The sequence below is a fragment of the Triturus cristatus genome, chromosome 4_2, assembly GCF_964204655.1.
Source record: "Triturus cristatus chromosome 4_2, aTriCri1.1, whole genome shotgun sequence".
In the NCBI taxonomy this organism is placed as follows: domain Eukaryota; kingdom Metazoa; phylum Chordata; class Amphibia; order Caudata; family Salamandridae; genus Triturus; species Triturus cristatus.
Genome location: NC_140586.1, coordinates 74,459,044 through 74,482,028, shown reverse-complemented (window position 1 = coordinate 74,482,028; position 22,985 = coordinate 74,459,044). Strand labels below are relative to the sequence as shown.

The 22,985-nt window shown below is 50.5% G+C and overlaps 1 long non-coding RNA gene across 2 annotated transcripts in view; it reads right to left on the bottom strand.

Moving 5' to 3' along the window:
* Positions 1-22,985, bottom strand: part of LOC146833018 (uncharacterized) — a 280,746-nt gene that overhangs the window by 12,069 nt on the left and 245,692 nt on the right. Inside the window, exon 3 of one of the 2 annotated variants that reach the window (XR_014960489.1) lies at positions 10,817-10,949. The exons of the other annotated variant lie outside the window; for it this stretch is intronic. This is a non-coding gene — a long non-coding RNA (uncharacterized LOC146833018). The remainder of the gene's footprint in view (positions 1-10,816; positions 10,950-22,985) is intronic. 2 annotated transcript variants of the gene reach the window in all.

The window sequence follows — 22,985 nt, the reverse complement described above, 5'->3', positions numbered from 1 at the left end:
GTCATCATGGGGGCCGAATACCCACCTATTAATAGCTATCCATTGAGATGCTTGATAATAGAGACGCAAGTCTGGAAGCTATATACCCCCATCGTACCAGCCCATGGTGAGTTTATTCATAGCAATTCGCGGCATGCGATCCTCCCATAGTAATCCATGAAGCGCTCCGTCAATCTGAGAGAAATATGACTCAGGAACGGGATTGGGGGTATTCTGTAATATATACAGAAAACGCAGAAGAGCAAGCATTTTGAACAAAGACGCGCGCCCAAGGAGAGTGAGAGGGAGGGAGCGCCAATGCAAGACGTCGGATTTGAAGCGGTGGAGGGGCCCAGGGAGGTTACTTTCAAAGAAGAGGTCAGCCTCCGGGGTGACAAAGATGCCCAAGTAACGGAAGCCACGTCTATCCACCTGTATTTCGTAACCCCGTGGACTGGCTGGGGGAGTGCCCCACAGTGTAAACATCTGGGATTTGGACCAGTTTATGCGATAGCCTGAGTGGGCCCCAAAGATATGGAAGATGTGAAGTACCCGCCGCAGTGACCGTGCTGGAGACGCTAAATACAAAAGGATGTCATCCGCGTAAAACGAGATGCGGTCTTCGTGGCTCGGCGTCCATTTAAGCCCCCGTATCTCCGGGTCTCCCAGGACCCAGACAGCCAGGGGTTCCAGAACCAAGTCGAAAAGTAGCGGAGACAGAGGGCAACCCTGTCTCGTGCCACGGTGAAGTGTAAAGGTGACCGATCAATGATTATTGACAATGACCTGCGCTGTGGGTTGTGTATAGAGTAACCTGATCAACGTATCAGTTTAGGTCCAAACCCCATTCGAGTCAATACGGCAAAGAGAAAGTCCCATTATATGGTATCAAACGCCATAGCTGCATCGAGCGATAGCAGGATCGCGTCTTCCTCCAGAGTGTGAATTCTACCCAGGACCCCGTGTACCCGCCTCAGATTTTGGGCCGTGTTTCTCCCCGGCATAAATCCTGACTGGTCCGGATGAACCAGATCCGTGATGTAGGGTAGAAGTCGGTTGGGCAGAAGTTTGGCCAGAATCTTGGCCTCGACCGTAAGAAGAGAGATGGGTCAGTATGATTTACAGTCCTCCACCAGCTTGTCGGGTTTGTGGATCACCACAGTAGCTGCCGTGCGTATCTCTCCTGGAAGTTGACCGGACTCAAAGCATTCGGTATAGAGGTTCAAAAGGTGGGGGGCCAGCAGAGTCGTCATGGGCTTAAAGAGCTCGATACAGAGCCCGTTGGGGCCCATCGCCCTACCGGATCGGACCCCATGTATAGCTTTTTGGATCTCCGTCCCCGTGACGTCCGCATCCAGGACCTCAATGCCCTCCGGAGAGACGGTCGGCACCTCAATAGTGGCCATGAGATCAGTCGACCATCGGGCTTCAGATTCTGGGGAGCGAGTATAGACCCTTTCATAATGGAGCACGAAAGCGTCAGCTAACCGTTGAGGGTCGGTGAGAAGCCCCCCCTCCGAGTCGGCTATTGCGTGCACCCATCTCGAGGCTTGGTCCCGGCGTTCCAGCCATGCCAGAAGTTTGCCCGTTCTTTCACCGTGTTCATAAATCCTATATCGGGTAGAAAGAGCTTGCGTCGCGGCATCTTCCCGAAGAAGTTGCCTATAATCCTGCCTCTTGAGCGTAACGCAGTGCCGAATGGAGAGGTCAGGCTCACACGCCTCCGCCTCTTCCAAATCCATGACTTCCGACTCTAATTCCGATATCCTTTTTAATCTCTCGGCCCTGTGGCCCACCATAAGAGACAGTGCCCTTCCCTTAATTACTGCCCCAAAAGCCCCCCATAGAGTCACTGATGAGGTAACAGAGCCCACGTGTTCAGCAAAATAGTTTTCCGCATCTTTGCGGAGGGCATCTTTAATATGCGGTATCTTAAGCGCCCATGGCTGTATGGTGATAGATCCCGGTCGCCCCTTTCGCGGAAGACTCAGGGAAGCCCAGACCGGGAAATGATCGGGGATTCCGCGGGCCAAGCAGCCCGACCCAGTAAACAGATGGATATCCTGGGCATGTGTAAAGAGATAGTCAATTCTAGATTGGCTACTGTGTGCCCCTGATTGACGTGAATCTCGTATGCGACGGATTAAACCACCGCCATATATCTACCACCCCTAAAGCGTTAGCAAACTCAGACAGGGGCGAGCCTCTCAATGGATCCTCCCTGGGTGGAAAACGATCTAGGGAGCCAGTCATTACAAGGTTGAAGTCCCCTCCCAACACTAACACTCCCAAGGGAAGCTCCAGTAGAGGGATCCGACATCGCGCAGTGTCAGGCCCTGTAGACCAGGGGGGCATATATAGCAACTACCTTGATAATCCGTCCCTCCCAGGTGCCCGAGGCCGCGGCGTATCTACCCTGAGCATCAGTCCAGGCACAGTGTACAATATAGGGGCAACCTTTATGTAGGAAAACCCCCACCCCCCGAGAGCCGGAGGTGAACCCCGAATGAACAACCATATCATAACCTTTCCTATTCAGGGCCACGCAGGAGTTCATGACCAGATGTGTCTCTTGCAGCAATACTAGATCAAGCTTGTGGCGTTTGATATATTGCTGCAACACTATGCCCCTCTTAATTTTATCTCCCAGACCATGGACATTCCATGTGCAGAGACGAAGCGCTAAACATGGGGCCATCAAGTCGTATTAAAAGGAGTCAGATAAAGCCAGGCAATTCCTCGAGGCCCGGAACAGCCGGGGCGGAGGAGATGTGAGTGAATGACAGTGGAACCACTCGCGCAGGCAAGAAATTCAGCAATATAGTGCATTGACACCAGAAACCAACAAACATTGAAACATAAAAAACAAACCCCCTCCCATTCCAACCAGAACCTCCCCCCCACCCTGCCTCCCTGCATAACAGGCCTGAAACCGCCCACCTCCCACAACTTGTAGAGTGCCTGTCGCCCACCCACATCAACATTTAGGAACGTGTCCAACCCCACTCCCTAAAGCGCAGCTTGAAAAATCAATAAGACTAGCCCCAGCCCTTAGTTCCAATGATCAAAACACATAGCAACAAAATTTGCCCTGCAAAAAATTTGTGGATTAAACAGTCTGGGTACGACAACACCACCAACCCAAGAAAAACAGGTCCAGAGCAGCACACACAATGAACGTCGGTTGAGAGCAGGAGGCCCAGAGCCCAGGCAGACCAGTCAGTCACTAGAGGTCACAGCGGACCAAAAGAGAGTCCCATAAAGGCCCCCAAAGAGGTCAGTTTCTCCTGCTCATCCTGGCGGGCCCTGAGAACTCGCCTGGGGCGCGGGCGGGGAGCGACGGTGTTGACGCCGGTCATCGGGGTCTTCAGGTAATGTAGACAGTTTTTGCGGTTTCTTGCCAACAGTACGCCAACCGTCGATCCAGTCCTAGGCGTCTTCAGGCCTGGTGAAGAACCAGAGTTCGCCATCAGATTCAATTCTTAGTTTCGCCGGGAACAGCATGGCATATTTGAACCTCAGATCTCTGAGAGCACGCTTCACGTCTAGGAAGCTGCGGCGTTGCTTCTGGACTCTTAAGGTGAAGTCAGGAAAGAATGATACTCTACTATTCTCCACAGTTAAAGGGGGTGCCGCTCTTGCCGTCTGTAGGATCACATCGCGGTCTCTGTAGTTGAACACTCGGGCCAAGAGCGGGCGTGGTGGGGCCCTAGTCTTGGGCCTACCCCCTGGCACACGATGGGCCCTCTCGTTCGAAAAGCATTTGGAGAGGCCTCTCGGTTGAAGGTGTTTTAGGATGAGTTCCTCAACGTAGAGGTCAGTAGACGGCCCCTCCACCCGCTCAGAGACCCCAAGAATGTGAACATTATTGCGCTGCATCCGCCCCTCGTATTCATCAAGTTGGACCGCCATTGCCTCTTGAGTAATATGCAACTCAGACACCTGCTTCTTGAGGGTGGCAGTATCGGACACCAGGTCCGCAGTGGTAGCCTCAACGGTATGCACACGGTCAGCCATCTTGCGCATATCCTCCCTGATGAGGGCCACTTCCGTAGCCACAGTGTCAATGCGATGTTCTAGAGAAGTCTCCACCATGGTTATTGCCGCAAGGATATCCTTGTTGGAGGGGCTTAGAGACGTCCCACTGCTCCACAGCAGTGCCCGACTTCTCCTCCTGGGACCTTTGCCAAGCAAATTTCTCAAGCTTGGTTTGTGTAGAATTCTGCCCGCTACGGCCCGTCGCCATGTTTGTCACAAGGAGGGGAGCAGGAAATGGCTGTGGGTAATCACTACTCACCGCCGCCTGCCGTGAGATAACCCACACGGCCTGTCGGCTTTTGCTCAATCCTAACCAGCCCCATGGCAAGTCTATAGGCCCAGTACCCTTTAGTTGTCAGCGGGTACCCAGTTCAACCCCTACGTGGCGTAGATCGCAGGGGGGACCCCCCTCCAGCAGCTGCAATGGCTGGGGCCAGTAGCGTGTCCGGCAGCTGTTCTCCCAATCACTGCCTCCGTAGCCCGTCCCTCGTCGTGGCGTGCCCCGGGGCCCATGCACTCACACCCAGCTCTTGGTAACGTCGTACTTCCACCCTGGGATCACGGGGCGTGTGGGGGCGAATCAGGTAGCCCCCGGAGCTCCAACAGTTTAGGGTCAGACTCAGAAGTCCAAAAGGGGGGTCCCGGTCAGTGCCAGGCCAGCTCCGGGGAAAATCCCTCTCCAGATGGCCGTTGCGTAGAGCTCAGGAGACTCGGTAGCAGCATAGGAGCAATTACAGCTCCGATCGCTGCATTTTCACCCCCCCCCCCACTCCAGTAGCGTCGGTCTGGAACTCCGCTCCGGCGCTGGGCCCAACCGCGACCCTCTCCGGTCAAGGCGCGGGCCCCACATCCCGGAGCGCCCGCACTCAGCTATTCAGGCCGCAGCCCTGGGCTCGCTCGATATCGCGCCCCAGCAGAGACGTGCTTCCGGCTGGCCCGAGCGCCGGTTATGGTGTCGGTGTTTGGAGCGGCCCCGCTCAAGGACGTCCGATGAGCCTCAAATTTCGCCTGCACCCAGGGATACAGCACCGGCAGCCTTGGAGACGGGTAGGGCTTTGATTGGGCCGGGGCAGAGTTAATTAAGCGGATATATCGGGAGTGGCACGCCGGAGCTCGGCTACCGTGCGGCCATTCCCGTCAGCAGCTGGCCACGCCCCTGACAAGTACATATTTTAATCCTCGACAAACAGGCAACTGAATGAAATCAATTTGAAGTCTTATAAAGGGACCTTCAGCTTTTCCAATTTTCCTTGTATAGACTATTGTTCTCTTGCCAGGTTTCATTTGCTGACATGTTAAGCATCTTTGGCAAAGGCTCTCTGCAATGTTCCTGAACCTTGGATTAAACCAATCCTGTCTAAAGAGTCTAATCATTGCATCTCTACCTATGTGGGTGTCTCCATGATACATCCTAGCCATGGGCGCAAGCATACAGTCTGGCAATACAGGTCTGTCATCTAAGTAAACCCATACACCATCTTCTGCCCTTCTCTGACAACCAATTTTCTCCCACTCTTCTTTTTCTTTTGTCTCTGCTTCATCTTGGAGTTCTCTTATTTCTCTCCATATTTGTAATCCTGACAATAGCATAATTTGGCAGCTGATTCCACAATTTTCAACGTTCATGTTTGTAGGAGAGTAGGGTCTGCTTTCTATGTTCACCCCCACTTTTTGCTTTTGCTTTTGCTTCACTGGTTTTCGACTTGAATGTGGCTGTGGGCCTGCCAATCAGACCCACAGCCCTGCTGTTCTCTCTCTAAATTTATGCTATGTACTTTAGGTGCATAACCCAATTGGTTAGGATCACCTTATTGGCCCCTCTACAGTGTACCTTAGGTACCCAGGGCATAGGTGTACCCTAGGCCTACCAGGGGCTGCAGCATGTATTGTGCCACCCCTGGCCTGGCCTTCCATTATGACACAACTGGCTGATCACTCAGCTGGGGCAAGGTCGTGTCATCACTCCTTGCTTAGGTGTAGTATTCCTATACCTACCTTATATATAGACACATGTGTACCTATCAGCCACTCCTATGGCAGGCCTTAACAATCCTGGAGGCAGAGTGCTTGGTAACATGTGAGATGGTGCTCTAGCATGAGCTGAGCCTGTCTGCAGCTTTCGGAACCATGTCCTTATAGCTGTTCTATGATATAGCCTACCATATACTCTTAAAGTGCCTTATAATCTTACACGGTTATGGTAACTATGGTTTGGCTTTATCAAAACATGTCGTGTAAGGTGTCTAACACTTTGGAATAATACCCCCATACCATTTCTGGCAATGAGGATATTATTCCTCCCTTCTAGAGGGAGAAGACAAGTTGAAACCTACTTACCCGGTTAAAGTTAACCAGAGCCCCAGCATCACAAAATGGATGCTGCTGCCACAGACACAAGTCTGACCTCCTGCTGCTGGGAGTCCTTCCAGCAAGGGAGGCTTGGACAATAGGTTTCCTGCCTTGGGAGGTGCGAGCACCACCCTAGACAGGATTTAGTGTATTGGGGCAGGGAGGGTTGAATGAAACTAGACACTACCTGGGGCACACAAGGTGTCCCATGCATAGTCCAGTTCAAACCGGCGCTGGGGCACTCCAGCCCCAGCTCTGGCGCGAAACTGGACAAAGGAAAGGGGGTGTAACCACTCCCCTTCCTGGTCCCACCCATAGGAGGGACCTTGCAGGTAGCCCAGCCCACTAGCCCAGTATATCAGTAGGTAGCTGAGCCCTGCTAAATTAGATTAACCTGAATCTGCAACTTGCACAGAAACTCTGGACCTTCGACATTCGACCTCAGGAAGAAGACTGAAGAAATCTCCCTTGTGGCCAAGGAGTGACCACCCTGGGCAACCAGGCACCATCCAGCGACCGCTGCTTTGCTTTGCGACTGATCCTATGAGGGACGACGGCAGAGACTGACCAGCGCCGAGACTTCCAGACACCTCTGAAACAGATCCACATCTCCAGCGAAGCTGAGACCCGTGGAGGTGACGAGGGACGTGGGACCGGCGACTTGGGAAAAGCGGCTAGTACCTGACTAGCGCAACTTCCGAGGCTCCCTCGAGGCTGTGCTTGGGGAATTGAGAAGCCCCCATCCCGAGCACCATCTGCAAAGAAGATCAGCTCCCCACACTTCACGTGTTCTGCGTGGGGCCCTTCTGCACCTGAGTTGCTCGACGTGTTGTCCGGTTGCTGGCCCGTTGGCTAGTGACTTCTGCGACGACGAACCTTTGTTTTTTAACTTGCTGGTCCGGCTCCTCCAGACTGGCCCCCGCTCCTCTGTAAAAGAGAAGCACCACAGACCTTCCTGGTCTGCACCAGAAGCAAGTCCTCCATCCTGCGTGGGTTCCGCTTGCCAAGGCTTGTTGGGTCCTGACTCGACTTCGACGCCGCCGACAGCAAGAGCCTTCGTGGGACAGCTCACCTCCTGGTCCTGGTCGTCCTCGACGCCTCCTGGTACCCGTGACTGCTGCGACAAGCTTCACCTCTTCACCTGCATCTCCACGACATCGCCTGGTTCCGTCCTGGTTCCTTCCCGGCTCCTGGCTGGTGACCTAGACTCTGCCCCTTCTGCTTGCAGGTTCCTTCCTTCTTGATCCCCTCCTTGGGATCCACCGGACACTCTTCACTGACTGCCTGTCAGCAACTTTCCTTCAGGCATCCATAGGAGTCGACGACGAAACCCGACGCAAGTTCACACCTATGCACCCGCAGCCCGTGGGCTAGGTAACTTGAGCCTTTCGGTGCTCACAAGGGTATCGACTATCCAAGGGTCTAGTTTCCGATTCTCGACTTCCTAGCTATACAAGAAGTGTCCTAAAACTGCTAATTTCTAATAACTTGCATTTCTATAGACTTTTACGCATTACGCGTGAGTGTTTCCACTCTGCACCTGAATCCCGTGGGCCTCCCACTTCCTAACCTTTGGTAGTATAGTGTAGCCCCAGCGATTGCCTAGGCCTATCCTGTGTTCGTGACAGTGGTCCTTATACCACTTACTTAGTATATGGTTTACGTGGCCCCTAGGGCCTAACTGTATTACTTACCTGTGTGACTTAATGTATGCTTAAATAAGACTGTGTTGTACTTACCTCGAATCTCATAAAGAGTGCTGAGGGTTTGACTAGAATAAATACATTCTATTTTTATATATATCTGTTGTGGTGTCCTTTCATTTGGTATTCAAGGGATTACATATGGTATAACAGCTGGCTTCACATGCCATTCAGAGTTTAGCCGAAGACTGCTCTTGTCCATGCTATCACTAGGATAGCTGGTCTATAAGGTTGACTTTACAACCAATCACCATAAGGGTTGTTTGGACTGATACAGGGTGTACACTAGAATTAGTGACATCATATATCAGGCCAACTTCTCACAATGTTTACTGCCATTTGAAACTTAGCACAGTGTTGGGCAACCTGGTCAGCATATCGATTGCCTGCAATTACACGGTCATTTCCTGACTAGTGTGCGGCACATTTTACCACTGCCACCTCTTTTGGTAATTGTATTGCTTCAAGCAACTCTTTAACGAAAATTCCATTTTTAATGGGAGACCCTGAAGAAGTCAGGAAGTCCTGCTGCATCCAGAGCTGCCAAAGTCATGCACAGCCCCGTAACCATACTGACTATCAGTGTAAATGGTGTAGACTCCTGGTAAATAGGATGCTTCGACTATTCCAGCCAATGTACATACAGCATAAGCAGCACTTATACCTTTTTCCTCATGGCGCATACATGAGCCCTCTACAAAATGTTCGTGTTCAGCATCTTTCAAAGGTTCATCCTGTATGTCTGCTCGGGGTTTGGTACTAAGTTCTGTTACATCAAGACATTCGTGTTCAGCTTCATCTTTCACTTCCTCATTGTATGGGGCTGTCAACAAGGTAGCTGGGTTAAGAATTGTACACCTGATTACGGTCACATTTTCTGCTCCCAATATGATCCTTTCTTATTTGGTTAATTTGCTTGGGGTGAGATACTGAGTACGTGTTCTTATTAGCAGAATTTCAACTGCATGAGGGACGTATACCTTAACAGGATGTCCCATTACAATTGACTCACTTTGTTCTATACTTACACATGTTGCAGCCACAGCTTTTAAGCATCCTGGCAATGCAGATGCTAAAGGATCGAGGGTAGCATAAAAATACGTCACTGGACGTCGCATTAGACCATGTCTCTGTGTTAAAACTGAGAGGACACAGTTTTCTCTCTCACAACAGAACAATGGGAATTCTTTCGAATAATCTGGCATACCTAGAGCAGGTGCTTCACATAAACAATTTCGCAATTTTACAAAAGATTGCATGCTCAGATCGCCCCACTCTACTGGGTCTTTTGGTCGTTTCTTTGTCATTTGTATCAAGGGTTTTGCCAGTAGAGAAAAAGCTATAATCCATTGCCTGCAATATCCCACAACACCAAGAAACATTCTTATTTCTTTTTGTGACTGTGGTAGCTTCATTTGCTTTATTATATTTATTCTCTCAGTGGTCACTCTTCTTGTTCCTCGTTCTATTTGATGTCCTAAATACTTTACTTCGCTTCTGCAGAATTGCAATTTTTCAGGGGACACTTTATGTCCACCATTTGGTAGATGGTTCAATAAGGCAATGGAATCGGATACACGATCACTTCTTGTTTTAGACGCGAGCAATAGGTCATCAATATACTGCTCCAAAACTGATTCCCGAGGCAGCACCAATGTCTTAAGGCTTTTTTCAAAATTTGGTTAAAAATGTACGGACTTTCTGTGTACCCTTGAGGAACGCGATTCCAAACATAAATACGATCCTCAAATTTAAAGGAAAATAAAAACTGACTATCAGGATGCAATGGGATGCAGAAAAACGCATGGCATAAATCAGTTACAGTCAACCATCTTGCGTTCCAAGGTATTTGGTACAAAATCACTGCAGGGTTGGGCACTATAGGGCAACATGGCACACCAATCTTGTTGATCTTTCTTAAATCTTGAACTACTCTATGTTTTCCGCTTGGTTTCTTAATGTCAATTATAGGGGAATTACAAGGACTACTCATGGTTTCCTTTAAAATGCCCTGTTCGACCATTTGATCAATTTCTGCAGCAACACCTGCCTTTACTTCGGGACTACTCTTGTACTGTCGAGTATTTGGATAGACTGCACCTTCCTTCACAGTCACTTTAACAGGGTCTACGTCTGTCATTAACCCTACTTCTTTTCCTGTAAAATCCCATACTTCAGGATTCACTGTTGTTCTGACTTCATCGGGTAAGTCGTCTTTGGTCATCCCTGAATCCCCTGTTCCTTGCTTGGCTAACATAATTTTATATATTCCATCTTTATCAGGGGTCTGTATGGCAACACCGTCCGGTGTGCAAAATATGGTGCAATTCATTTTGCACAACAAGTCCCTTCCCAATAAATTTACAGGACTAGAATCGCACACTACAAATGTGTGCATTTCTTTAAAGTTTGCAATACACACTTCCATTGGTTTTGTAATAGGGGTCCTAATCTGCTTATTAGAAACGCCGACTACTTGGATCGCTTCTCCTGAGAGGGTTAGGTTTGGGGTGTCTGCTGTTCTCACAGTAGAACAGGTAGCACCAGTGTCCAACAAAAAGGTAATGTCATTTCCTTCTACCTTTCCATCAATGTACAGACCTGACTGATCTACTGGTAACGATGCTCCAAGTACGCACTCCTCTCCCCACCCCCCACCCCCTCCCCCCTCAGGCACCGTCATTGATCTTGATCTCCAACATATGTATCCTGCAAAAGAAACTGCGATGTTACATAGTTTTTCTTACCACTTTCTTCTTGAAATCCTGTGTCCGCACTGTACTTGGCTTGACTCACAAAATTTGGCAAAGGGGCAGGTGCCAATTGACTCTGTAGGTTTACAACCTGCTGAGGTTGATTCATTAGCACCTCATTCTGCGTCTGTGGATTTAAATTTTGATTTGGGCCATTATTATTTTGTATGCTTTTACACTCGTTCTTCCAATGCCCCAATTTTCAGCACCCATGACAGGGAAACCTCGTTTTGGCCTCTTCCCTACTTAACCGTCCTTTTGGTTTACCCCCATTATTTTCCCCTTGACCATGCCCCCTTCCTGCATTTCCCACTTGGTTCTGTAACTGGAGTTCTTGCTGTTCTGCCAATTTCACTTGAGCCCACATCTTTTTTTCTTCTAAATTCTTTCGTCTGTTATCAATTTCATCTCCACAATATTTTGCATATTTTAAAATCTTCTCTATTGACTTTGCTTGCCAGCACAAATGATGCTGCTTTATCATTTCAGATATTTCTTTTCGTAAGCCTGATGCAAATCGATACACAAAATGCGTCATGTCTTTGTCCCCAATACTCTCAAAACCACTGTACTGTTTGAACACCTGTAGGAGACGCTCATAATACGCATGTTCTGATTCATCTTTTTCCTGAGTTGTTCTATCTATTTTTATCCAATCTGTTTCATTTGGAGGAATTTTACCTTTCAAGAAAGTTATTACTTGGTTATATTTCTTCATGACCTCCTCTGAGGGAGCTCCTGCTTACTCATTTCTTTGGTACTCATCATTAAGCCAATCAACTGTGATTTTACATTCAGTCCACAAATCAGCAGGCACCACTATATGAAAGAGACCATCTAAATCTTTCAACAAAACTTTCGATACCTTCACAAACCTTTCAACTTGCCTATACCATTCCACTGGTTTTTCTCTCAAATTTGGGAAATCATTTGTAAATGATAATATATCCTTTCGGGTCCATGGGACACGTACATATCCCCCTCCTGGAACCTCTCTCATTGGGTACAACTTTTCTGCCTTTTCTGTTTCTTTTACTAAATATTCAGATGTGACCTGATTTGCCTGGGCGTCCTCTTTCTTCTTCTCCACCTGTCCAAATCTCCCCATTTCTGCAATATTGTCATTAATTCTTTAACCTGTAAATTTCTTCCTGACACATTCATATTTTCTAAATCCTTATCAGAAAATTGTGCTCTATAAGGTTTTTGCAATACTTTGGATCGCCCAATTTCTATTCCCATTTCAGAGGCTAAATTTACCAATTTTTCATGAAAGGTTTTTGTGTTTCGTGTTATGCTTCTGCAAATGAATAGCAATTCTTCCTCGTTATAGGTATTTAACCTATCTAGTCCTACATTCCCAGCTATAATTTCTTCTAATTCAACTTTCAATTTGAATATGTCTAATATTTTCGGTGGTGAATTTGGTTTCTCTATTTCTTGTGCCCATCTTTCTATTTCATCTGGGGTTACAATTGTGGCATTTTTTGATCCGGTGGCTGTCTCGATTCGTACCTCTTTTGAGCAACTTGGGGTGACTCTTCTGGGTGTGTCATTTATTTGCCCTCTTATCGGTAAGTCCATTAATGAAATTACAGCCTCACAATCACTAGCTTGGTCATCAATTACTAACTTCTCTTTTCTTGGCTCAATAATGGGTGTAGTCATGACAGGTGTTTTAGGACAATTTGTTTTATCCCCGTACAGTGGGACAACAGGACCTATAGTCACTGGTATAGTCAGCGCTTAGGGATGTGCTTTTAACTGTGTTATCTTCTGTATTCATTTGTCTCTATTCTTATTTATTGCTTCCCTTTCTTTTTCCTGAAGTACCCTTTCCATTGTTCTTTCATGTACTATTTGTGGCACTAAGGGTGTATCTAGAATCGGAGCACTCGGGGTAGTTCTATTAGGTCCTTCTTGATAGGGCGGAAGATTTTTCATTAAAATATCTTCTAAATAACCATCTTCTGATTCCCCGCAACAGTTAACGTTAAATGTTTTTTCTTTTCTGTGCACTTGCCTCCTGTTTGTTCCTCTGTCACCAATACAGGGTATAAGCCTTCAGTTAACATGGCCTGTCTCCACTGTTTCATCTGCTTATCTCGAGTTTCACGTGAAAATTTGGATAATATCTACTCAAATTTCTGTCACTCCTAAGTTTATCTCGCTCAAATGCCTCAGTTTCCCATTCTTCTAGGGATTCATACTGAGTTAATCTGGGTCTTGGTTCTAATTTATTCATTCTAGTTCGTAAGTAATGCAATATTCTTCCATTAAATGTTCCATTCTCTGGGAACGCCAATATTCCATCATCTTTTGTATATTCTATCCATACACAAGTATGATAGCCTCTTTCTACCATCATATAGGATGCAGGAGTTTTCAGAGGAGGAATAAGAATTCCCTCTCTAGTCTTAATGGGTTTATCCTTTTTAAAATAATTCTTAATTCTCTGCATAAATGACATTTTTCTTTTTTCTCCATAAATTTTGCGTGATCTTCCTTTTATGTACTGTTCGTAGGCAAAACCTAAATACTTTCTGTCTGGGCGATTCCCTATTAATGTAAGATCGTGTCTCCACATGCAAGACCCACTATCAATTATTACTATGGCTTTTATTTTCAACTAATCAAATGTTCGCTTTTAATTTATCAACTGACCATTACCAGCACGGCTTCTTTTCTCTTCTCACTAATCAGATTCTGTTTGCTATGCGTTTAGCCAATACTAGCGCGGCTCTTTATGACGTCAGTATCACTCCTCACTACTGACCCCTCCTTTACAATTCTTCACGACAGCCACACGGCCGCTGTTTTAACCAATCACAGCCCGGCCCTCTGTGACGTCAGTGCAGCACCCGCAACTGACCCCTCCTTCGCAAGGTAATATGAAAACTTATTTTCTCACAATTTTACATAGAATTTTCATTAATCAACAACATAGAAACATTCGCTACTGTGCCTGATCTTCTAAATTCAAAGAATAGTCAACTTTTTAACTGCGAGCAAACCTTTTCCGCTTACTCTTCACACACTACGAGTAAAACCCTTCCGCTTACTCTTCATACACTACGAGTAAAACTTTTCGCTTACACTTCATGCAAGCATCAGAGAACCTGCTACTCCTTCAGTATTACCCTTTCTAGGTGATATAAGACTAAAGTTTCACCAGCAGACTCCTTTGCTACCAATTACTCTCACTTTTATACGAAAGAAAATAATCCCTAAATCAGTGCTTCTAGTCCTGCGTAACTTTCAGCACTTTCCTGATCCAGACAGGTAACCTCACTGCGGTATGGCTTCCATGCGCCACCCACTATTCAATATTCCCGGGAATTTCTAGACAACATGAAACATAACATTTAACGAATAGTGGTTGTTAATGCATAAATCAAAATATTTCAATCCACAATATTTTCTACCTAACTAACTAGAACCTAACCATGCCTCTGCTACCAAGAAAAACTGATAGAGAGCGGGTCACCAGCTCGGGTTATACACACACATACCTAAATACTCTCCTGCGCCCAAACCATTCACACAAATGAGCTAGCAGATCCCGCTGATATCAATTATTGAGTTTTACCTGCAATTTTAATTTTACCTTTACCAAGTTTTACCAGTTTACCTCTTTAATGATTTCTTTCTCAGTGAATCAGGTTTCTGTGATAGTTTAAGGTAGAAAATTACATTTATCTTATACTTGAAATAACCACAACCTCAGAAAGTTTGGAAAACCTTTATCTAAATTAATAATTTTGTGAGTCAAAATCAATCACATATTATTCCAAGAGGCAAGATTACATCAAACAAACATAGTCAAAATAATTGATCAATGAAGACGGTACCTGAAAAAGGAAAAGCTACTGCTTGAACTAAAACTCGTAAGTTCAAGCAGTAGCATATGCGTTAATGTGAGTTTCAAGCGGCCATATTTAAAGCTATTGCACAGCTGCAAAGTTGTCCCACCAAGCGACAGAATACGTCATGCTACGTAGATGCAGTAGACGCATGTGCAATGCGCAATGAAGTTCCCGTGTTCTTGGCGGCCATATTAAGACACTGATGCTGAGGTGGTGCAACACTGATGCTTTGCTAGGGCTGTGCTGATGCTAAGGTGTGACTGCACTGGAGGTGGTGCACTGATGAGGTGGTGCTGTGCTGATGCTGAGATGGTACTGTGCTGATGTTTAGGTGGTGCTGCACTGGTGCCGAGGTGGCGTTGCGCTGATGATGAAATGGTGCAAGCTTTGTTGCTGAGTTGCTGCTGAGGTGGGGCTGCGCTGTTGGTGGTGCACGGATATGGAGGTGGTGCTGTGCTGATCCTGAGATGGTGCAGTGCTGATGTTGAGGTGGTGCTGCACTGGTGCTGTGGTGGGGCTGTGCTGGTGCTGAGTTGGTGCTGCACTGGTACACTGATGCGCAGGTGGTGCTGTGCTGATGCTGAGCTGGTGTTGAGTGATGCTGTGATGGTGCTGCGCTGATTCTGAGGTAGTGCTGGGCTGATAGTGAGATTGTGCTGCAATAGTGCAGAGGTGGTATTGTGCTGTTGCTGAAGTGATGCACTGGTGCTGAGGAGATGCTGTGCTGGTGCTGAGTGGTGCTGAGGGACACTGTGGTAGGGCTGAGTGATGCCACGGTGGTGCTGAGTCATGCTGAGGTGGTGGTGCTGCACTGATGCTCAGGTGGTGCTGAGCTGGTGCTGAGTGATACTGAGTTGGTGCTGTGCTGAGGTGGTGCTGCGCTGATGCTGAACTGGTGCAAACTTTGTGCTCAGTAGCTGCTGAGGTAGGGCTGCGCTGGTGGTGGTGCACTGATGCGGAGGTGATGCTGTGGTAGTGTTCAGGTTGTACTGTGCTGATGCTGAGGTGGTGCTGATTGATGCTAAGGTGGTACTGAGTGATGCTGTTGTGTTACTGAGTCATGCTGAGGTGGTCGTTCAGTGCTGGTCCTCATGTGGTGCTGAGTTGGTGCTGAGTGATGCTGTGCTGAATGATACTATAGTGGTACTGAGTCAGGCTGAGGTGGCAGTGCTGCGCTGGTGCTCAGGTGGTGCGGACGTGGTGCTGAGTGATGTTGAGTTGGTGCTCTGCTGAGGTGATGCTGCGCTGAGGCTGAGGTGGTGCAATCGTTGGTGCTGAGTTGCTGAGGTAGGGCTGTGCTGAGGTGATTCTGTGCTGATGCTGAGGTGGTACTGTGCTGATGCTACAGTGGTGCTGCATTGGTGCTGAGTTACTGCTGGGGTGGGACTGCACAGGTGCTGAGGTGGGGCTGCACTGGTGGTGGTGGTGTACGGATGCAGAGGTGGTGCTGTGCTGATGCTGAGATGGTGCTGTGCTGATGTTGAGGTGATGCTGCGCTGATGCTGAGTTGAGCGTGGTGGTGCACTGATAAGGAGATGGTGCTTTTCTAATGCTGAGGTGGAACTATGCTGATGCTGAGGTGGTGCTGTGCTGATGCTGTGCTGGTGCTGAGGTGGTGATGTGCTTGTGCTGAGGGGGTGCTCAGGTGGTGGTGAGTGATTTTGAGGTAGTGCTGAGTGATGCTTAGGTGGTGCTCAGGTGATGCTGTGCTGCATTGGTGCCGAGTTGCTACTGAGGTGATGCTGCACCGATGCTGTGGTGGGGCTGCACTGGTGATGAGTTAGTGCTGTGCTGGTGGTGATGCAATGATGCGAAGATGGTGCTGTGCTGATTCTGTGGTGGTGCTATTGTGTTGTTGAGTGATGCTGAGGAGATGCTGCGCTGGTTCTGAGGTGGTGCTGACTGATGCTGTGGTGGCTCTGAGTAATGCTGTGCTGGTGCTGCGCTAATGCTGAGGTAGTGCTGCGCTGGTAGTGATATCATGGTGCGGTGGTGCAGAGGTGGTATTGTGCTGTTGCTGAGGTGATGCACTGGATCCGAGGTGGTGCTGTGCTGGTGTGGTGTGGTGGTACTCTGGTGCTGCTGAGTGATGCTCAGGTGCTGCTGCTGAAGTGGTGCTGAGTGACGCAGACTGGTGCTGAAAGGGTGCTGCACTGATGGTGAGGCGGTTCTGCAGGGGTGCTGAGTGATGCTGTGGTGACACTGAGTAATGCTTCGCTGTGCTGATGCTGAGGTAGTGCGGCGCTGGTAGTGATGCTGGTACTGCACTGGTGCATAGGTAGTGCTGTGCTGGAGCTGAGTTGGTGCGGTGGTGCTGCACTGGGGCTGAGGTGGTGCTGTGCTGGTGTTGTGGTGGTGCTCAGGTGATGCTGGAGTGGTGCTGCACTGATACTGAGGATTGTGCTGCAGTGGTGCTAAGTGTTTCACTGTCTACTTGCAAGATATATTGTTATGTAACCTCACATTACATGCTGCGTTTGGAGAGCATGAGGAGGCATCCCTTGATATTCGTTTTATTTCACCAACGATTGAAACCTAAACGAAAGCATCAAAAGTTGAAAGCACACAACTCAAAGCTGCTTCCATTTTCATACAACTGAGCAATAACAGGATGTTTATCTCTTTAATCATTTCCAAATAATCACGCTGTCAAAAGCACAATGTAAATAGGTTGATCCTACTGTGGGACGTCTTCTTAAACTACACTTCCATTAAGTAAGTATATTTTTGTTTTGTTTTTGTTTTAGGTTTGTACATTTGACCTAATGAAATCAAACATGTTATAGGATGAAAAACAACATAGAATCCGGCTTAAAAGCTTGTGTGAAACCAAAGACTGTGGAAAACATGATAAGGACATGATTTGCAGGCCTCGGCTGAGCTCGTTCGGAAAGTCAAACAAGTCCAGGCAAAAGAAAAAGTAGTTGAGACCTAAAAAGGAACCATATTACATTTTTAAATCAACTTGGCAAAAGTAGCCTTTCTGGATAAAATGATAAAGTTAAGGCAACGCTGATTACTCCTAATGGCATTAACAGCTTCACCTGATATTGCAAGCAACCGAATATTGGAGCGGCTCTTCCGCAAACGCAATTACATGCTTAGCATAATAAACCAGTGGGAGATCCCACACCCTGACACCTCTTCCTATGAATAAAAGAGAAACACAGTGGCAGAGTTCCCACTGTGAAACCTTATTGCAATTGCAATCTGAAAGAAACAGTTAGTTATAGATTTCTTACCTTAGAACGAGTTCGGCGTCATGGTCGCCAGGATGGTGCCGCAGTAGCTACATAGACGCTGCCCTCGCGCGCTGACGTCAGTTCTTTCTTTTTCCGTGCCAGCAAGAACAGATCCTGAGAGAGCGGTACCCCCAGTCAATTTTTGACTGAAGTTTTTCTCGACTTTTGTCGACTTCATTGTTGTTTGAGTCCCTCAACTCCTGGTGCACGAGGGATTCCCGGCTTTAAGGCTTGCGGATCCTGTCACCGACTCATGTCGGTGACAGATCCGCACCGCGTGTGCCTCTACTGCCTTGAGCGCGACCACGGCCCCAAGTCATGCTCCGACTGCCGGACCTGGCCCGAAGTCTTTGTGGGAGCGGTTCCAAAAGCTCACGAGGCCCGGCAGTCGGCTCCGTGCCGGTCGCGGAGGAAGTCGAGGGACCGATCTCGGAGCCAACACCATTCTTTGTTAAAGTCTTCGCACTCGGGTCAGGTAAGTTGAAGCACAAAAAGAATTCGAAGAAGCATCGTTGCTCTTCAACTTCTCCCCGTCCGTCGGCCGACACAACGAGGGATGCGGGTGGTGCCCCTCCCACGGCTCCACGTGCGGAGCCTGCTGGGTCGACTTCTGGTTTCCCTCCCTTTCCGGGACCCAGGGCGACCCCTGCCCAGCTTCGGAGTTTTTACGAAGCGATGCATGCCATCTTTGGGCAGCCCGACTCCGCGGGCGCGCCTTCACGCCTCGCAGACTTGGCTGGGGGCCCTGGGCCTTCAGTGTCTGCGGCTTCAGCCTTGGTGCCGCAGGGTCCCCCTGGATCCAAGCCTGGTTCCGGATCTGGTCGACCTCGTTAAGCCTCCCCCGGTGCAGATTCCACCGGGACCACGTCTGCCACCGGCGTCGGTTGTGTCCCCAGCCGACGTCGACTCCAGCCTCCACCTCGAGGTAGACACGGAGTTGGACCGGCGTCGGCCGACACCGACGGGTACTTTTGTGCCCCTGTTCTACCCTGGCTCTTTGAGACCAAATTGGCAGCCAGAGGAGGGTGAGAAAGACTGGGAGAGGACTGGAGACCCTTTAACAGACCAGTTGGTGTATGAGCAGGACTGGAGAGAGGAACTGGGGGAAGCCTGTGGTTTGGATACCTCACCAGATCTTGGCATGTTGTCTCCTACCGTGGCTATGGAGGAGGAAGCGTCATACGAAGTCGTGTTGCGTAGGGCGGCCAAGGATCTCCACCTCGAACTACCTACGGTGGCAGTCAAGACTAACCTCCTGACAGAGGTGCTTCAACCGGCAGCAAGCTCTTTGGAACCCCTGCTGCCGTTTAATGAAGCCTTGACAGACATCCTTTTGGGCACCTGGATCTGAAAGAAACACGTTAGTTAGATTCCTATCCTTAGAATATCCCCAGGCGTCAGGCTGGATCCGGAAAGATTTTTGTAGCAATGCCCCTTGCGCGTCGCTAGGCGTTGTCTGCGGCTCCACGTCTGTTGTTGGCGTCGTGCGCCGGAATGACGTCGTCTGAGTACTTAGACGCTGCCCTCGCGCGCTGACGTCAGTTCTTCTTTTTTCCGCACCAGACAGCGCCGATCCGGGAAGAGCTTTCCCCTTAGTCAATTTTTGACTAAATGTTTTGACTCTTTTTGGTCTTCTGTCGACTCGACTCTGGTGCCGGTAGGATGCCTGGATTTAAGGCCTGTGACTCCTGTCATCGACTGATGTCGGTGACGGACCACCATCGCCGGTGCCTTTACTGCCTGGGGGCCCACCACGATGCGGAGTCGTGCCCCGATTGTCAGGCCTTGACCTCGAAGGCTAAGCGGGAGCGGTCCCGTAAGCTTCTCGAGCTTCGGCACTCGGCTCCGCGCCGCTCACGGTCCCGGTCCAGGAGGAGGTCCAAGGACCGGTCGCGGAGCCGCAGTCACCATCATCGCTCGTCGGGCTCGAAGTCTTCGGGTAAGTCGAAGCGATCAAAGAAGTCCAAAAGGCGACACCGCTCTTCGGACTCCCCTCGCCGGTTGCGCGACTCGACCGAGGGTCAGGGTGGTCCCACCCCCGCGGCTCCATCGGAGCCGCAGGTGCCGCGTCCGTCTCCATATCCGCCGGTCCCTGGGACTGACACGACTCCGGCGGAGGTCAGTGCCTTCCTCTCGGCCATGAGGGGCCTGGCTCTGCCGTCGATGCCTGCCGGCGCGCCTTCGGGCCCCGTGGGCTCGACTGGGCGATCTCCCGTGCCGGCGGCCCCGACGCCGTCGACGACTTCGGTCCCGACACCGCAGGTCCCCGAGGGATCAAGGCCTGGATCTCTGTCGGCGCTGGTCGACCTCACGACGCCTCCTCCGCCGGCGCCGACACCGGTTCCACCTCCGGCGCCGTCTCCGGACGACGCCGTTCCCCGGTTTAGCCCCTGTCCGGACCCGACGCCGGCTCGGCGCCGCACCCGACGCCGATGGATGAGCGTTTCATCTACCATCCGGCTCCGATCGTTCCTCCTGTTTATCAGCAATCGGATGACGGGGGCGACTGGGAGGGGTCTGAGGACCCTATGGCCCTCCAGGGTCAACTTTCACAGGCCTGGGCAGATGTACTGGGGGATGCCAGTGGTCTGGACACTTCGCCGGACGCTGGCTTCATCTCTCCTCCGACTGTGGCTTCGGAGGAAGGTGCAGCTTTTTCAGTGGTGCTGCGCAAGGCGGCCGAAGCCCTGAGGCTAGAGTTGCCTGCTGTGGCCGTGAGGACTAATATCCTCACAGAGGTGCTTCAACCGTCAGCAAGCTCCACAGAGCCTCTGCTGCAGTTCAATGAGGCCCTCACGACGTTCTGCAGGGCACTTGGTCCAAGCCCTCCACAGTTCCTCCTGTGGATCGGAACGTGGCCCGGCGCCACCGCCCTGCTCCGGGCGACCCCAGTTTCCTGTCCCAACACCCCACCCCTGAGAGCCTGGTTATCCAGGCCTCCACTTCCCAATCCTCCTTCCCGTCCGCTCCTCCGGATCGGGAATCCAAGAGGCTGGAACAGTTCGGAAAGAAACTGTTCTCTTCCCTGAGTTAGGGCCTGCGGTCTTTGAACACCGCTTGCCTCTTGGACCGTTTCTCCCACTCTCTGTGGGATGCGGTGGAGGACGTGCTGCCACTGTGTCCGGAGGAGGCCCGGACACGTCTCTCCCAGGCACTTGCTGACGGGCGACATGCAGCATGACATGCCATACGGTGTGGACTTGACACCACGGACTCGCTGGGTAGGGCGATTTCCACCACGGTGGCGCTCCGGCACCACGCCTGGCTGAGGTCCACGTCTTTTTCGGGGGATGTCTAGAGTACCCTCACGGATATGACCTTTGATGGCGCTCGCCTTTTTGGTGAGAAGGCGGATAGTGCGCTGGCTCGTTTTAAGGACTCCCGGGCTACGGCCAAGTCCTTGGGTCTCTCAGCCCCACGGCCGCACACTTCCGACTTTCGTGGCCAAGGAAGGGGCGCCTCCTCACGTCCGCCTAGCCACCGGCCGCAGAACCAACCTGCACGCGGTCGCGGACGTGGGTTCCGCCGTGGCGGTTCTAGAGGACAACGCGGTCAGTCCACATCCACCCCGGCAGCATCCGCCTCAAAGCCCTCCTAGTCCGAGCTTTCAGGCCCATTCCACGCCAGTGGGCGGCAGAGTTCGCCATCACCTGCTCCACTGGCGCTCCATCACTTCGGACAGGTGGGTGCTGCAAATCGTCCGAAGGGGCTACTCCCTCCCCTTCGAGACGACCCCTCCAGCCATGCCACCGCAGTGCCACCCTATATCAGAGGATCACTTGAATCTTCTGCGGGAGGAAGTTACGGCCCTCTTGGCCAAAGAGGCCGTCGAGCGCGTTCCTGGTCCAGAAGTAGGCCGTGGTTGCTATTCCCACTACTTTCTGGTTCCCAAGAAGGGCAAAGGGGGCCTACGCCCTATCTTGGACCTCAGGAGCGTCAACACCTTCCTCCGGAAGGAACGGTTCAAGATGCTAACTTTAGCTCAGGTTCTGGCTGCCCTCGACCCTGGAGACTGGATGGTAGCATTGGACTTGCAGGACGCCTATTTTCACATCCCCGTCCTGCCGGCCCACCGGCGTTACCTGCGGTTCACGGTGGGTCAGGAGCACTTTCAGTTCACCGTGCTCCCCTTCGGCCTCACCAGTGCCCCTCGGGTGTTCACGAAAGTGATGGCGGTGGTCGCAGCTCATCTGCGCAGATCAGGGGTTCCAGTCTTCCCCTATCTCGACGACTGGCTGTTGAAGGCGGTCTCGCCATAGCAAGTCGTCTCCCACCTCCAGACTACGGCCGACCTCCTGCATTTGCTGGGGTTCTCCATCAACGTGCCGAAGTCACACCTGAGTCCCACCCAGAAGCTCCTCTTCATCGGAGCGGTTCTCGATTCGGCGCAGTTCCGGGCTTATCCTCCGGAACAGCGGTTCCGGGATATTCAGGCTCTGATACCCATCTTTCGGCCTCTATCCTGGGTTTCGGTCAGGTTGGTGCTGCGGCTTCTGGGGCTGATGGCCTCCTGTATCCTGTTGGTGCATTACGCCAGGTGGCGAATGCGGGCTCTGCAGTGGGACCTGAAGTTTCAGTGGGCCCAGCATCGAGGCAACCTTCCGGCCATGTCTTGATCTCAGAGGGCACCGCGAAACAGCTGCAGTGGTGGCTCACGAATCGTGATTGGGTCAACGGCAGATGCCGCCCCCTACCCCAACCGGAGCACGTAGTAGTGACGGACGCGTCCCTCCTGGGATGGGGGGGCCACATGGGAGAGGCGGGTGTAGGAGAGTAGGGTCTGCTTTCTATGTTCACCCCCACTTTTTGCTTTTGCTCCACTAGTTTTCGACTTAGATGTGGCTGTGGGCCTGCTAATCAGACCCACAGCCCAGCTGTTCTCTCTCTAAACTAATACTATGTACTTTAGGTGCATAACCCAATTGGATAGGATCACCTTATTGGCCCCTGTACAGTGTACCTTAGGTACCCAGGGCATAGGTGTACCCTAGGCCTACCAGGGGCTGCATCATGTATTATGCCACCCCTGGCCTGGCCTTCCATTATGACACAACT